This window comes from Wyeomyia smithii, chromosome 2 (assembly GCF_029784165.1).
Source record: "Wyeomyia smithii strain HCP4-BCI-WySm-NY-G18 chromosome 2, ASM2978416v1, whole genome shotgun sequence".
In the NCBI taxonomy this organism is placed as follows: domain Eukaryota; kingdom Metazoa; phylum Arthropoda; class Insecta; order Diptera; family Culicidae; genus Wyeomyia; species Wyeomyia smithii.
The window spans coordinates 99575306-99577343 of record NC_073695.1 but is presented as its reverse complement, the minus strand read 5'-3'; positions in this window follow the sequence as shown (position 1 = coordinate 99577343).

Here is a 2038-nt window from a genome sequence, read left to right as displayed (position 1 = left end):
GGGAACCTTTTTTAAGCAGCGTGTGCAACCTTGTGCACTATCCCTTTCTTTGTCAGCACTCGTTTCCAGATTATAAAAGTGATTTTGAAACCTTTAACAATAATCAATTGAAATTCGCAATCGAGGGATACTATCTCAATCACCTTCTCTCTCGCACCTAAATGCTACAACTGATGTCAAGAGTTTAAGGCCCGTTTTCGTCGACTGATTGGAATAGGCGTTACTGATTAAGCCGGTTCTTACCCTACATACAATGTCTGCTTCAATGAACTTGAATGTTGACGAGTAAACCCGATCAGAAGAGCATACTCTAAAGAATTTCGAAGTTCTATCTACAGGACATACAAATATTATATTTCAAATTACATTTTGTATTTTACCACATACTTTGAAGACAAAAAATAAGCTGTTTCAACTAAATATACTGTCTTTAACAAATCTTATTGTTAATAGCAAGGGTTGTTATTAACCTGCTTCCTAAGCTATCTCATTTTGTTAGCAAATCCATACCTTAGTACCAAAGTTTGATATTGACTTGAGACTAGTAATATCATTTTTGTTTTAATTTCTGTTATATTAACACTTAACACTCAACACTTAAAATTGAGAACACAGTCTGAAGAGTTCAAGCTCCTAGCAAACTAACAGCTTCTGTTACATTTTTGTTTTGCTTTCTGATCGGGAAAAGTAGTTATAAAAATAGAAACTAATTCGAAAAAGAAATGACGTGAACTTTCTTGAGGCGTATCGCACCGCATATGTGTGATGAGCAAAGCCGCTGTAGTAAACGGCACTTGATAACAGTAAGTCGAACGAAGCGATTTCGAGTTCGGTTCATTATTATTGTGTACTGAAAGGGTAATCTGCAATCCGAATACTCGCCAGTATGGAAGCAATGGACGACGGCAAATTAAGGTGATATAAACAGATAAGGTGAGATGCTTAGCTGTGATCGTTTTTTTTGTTTTTTCATAGCGATGGTATCGACGCTCCCGTCTGGCAGTTCTTGAAGCGACGCCGTTTCATAGTAGCCCTAATGGCGTTTCTGGGATTCACAAATCTCTACACGATGCGAATCAACTTGAGTGTGGCGATTGTAGCGATGACAGAGAGTCGTACCGTTTACCTGAATGACGGAAATGTTGAAAATGTTAGTAAGAAATCTGTCAGTGAATTCTCGCAAAATACCAAACTATTTTAATTTTAGAAACAATCATCATTTGAATGGAGCTCAAGCGAGCAGAGTCATGTTTTAAGTTCATTCTTCTACGGGTACTTACTAACTTAGATCCCGGGAGGTTATCTTTCCGATAAGCTAGGAGGAAATAATGTGAGTTAGTGGTGTACACGGTTGACTGTAGATTCACAAAAATTCAGATTCTAGGAGCCGGTATCGGATTAACAGCGATTCTGACGTTGTTTTTGCCTCTGGCAGCGCACGGAGGCATTAGATGGCTGATAGGCCTTCGGGTATTGCAGGGAATGTGCGAAGGAGTTGCCTTTCCTTGCATGCACAACGTCTGGTCTAAATGGGCCCCTCCGTTCGAGCGATCCCGCATGGTTATGTGTTTGTTTGCGGGTATATCTTTGGGAACAACCCTTGCGGTGATGGTGAGTGGTTTCCTAGCGACAACTTTAAACTGGGTAGCGCTGCAGTACAAATAGGAGTGTACCGCTGAAATGTACGAATAGAAGAGTACCGCTGCAATCATAGACGAGCGGTTCTTTACTCCACTGGTACTCTTGCTTTAACCAGCATGTTTTCTTTCAAGACATCAGTTTTTTTATTACGTTCTGAAAGCAGGTTAAAACATTGTTCAGTAATGGGGATTGTTTCAAACTTTTCGGAAAACTTTTACCTTCGAGACATCATATTGGTCTAAGCTCATGGAACCAAATAAATTGACCTATTGGGACAGGGAGACTCTGTCAATTTTTTTTCGATATTGATACAGAGAATATCACGGGGAACGGATGGTGTCCATTCCCACCGTCTGTGCTAGGGATGTTCGCTTGTAATTGGTTCATTGTTCGCGTA